Below are 246 nucleotides of genomic sequence, written 5' to 3' on the forward strand. Positions count from 1 at the left end.
TGCTTCGCAGCAGTCATATCATATGCAATTAAGCTACAAGCCACAGTTGTGTCTAACATCTGCTTAAGATAACAACCCAGCAGGATGGAAAAGGACATGAGACTTTTCCCCCTTTGTTTCTACTAATGGTTATGTTTGTTGCTCACAGAAAAGGTCTGCAAGTCTTTATAGGCAATTCCACTATCAATGCCTGCAGTTGATGAAAGGAGCAGTCATACAGGAACATGCAGGGAACATGAGGTATAC

The sequence above is a fragment of the Monopterus albus genome, unplaced genomic scaffold (assembly GCF_001952655.1).
Source record: "Monopterus albus unplaced genomic scaffold, M_albus_1.0 scaffold288.1, whole genome shotgun sequence".
Classification (NCBI taxonomy): Eukaryota; Metazoa; Chordata; class Actinopteri; order Synbranchiformes; family Synbranchidae; genus Monopterus; species Monopterus albus.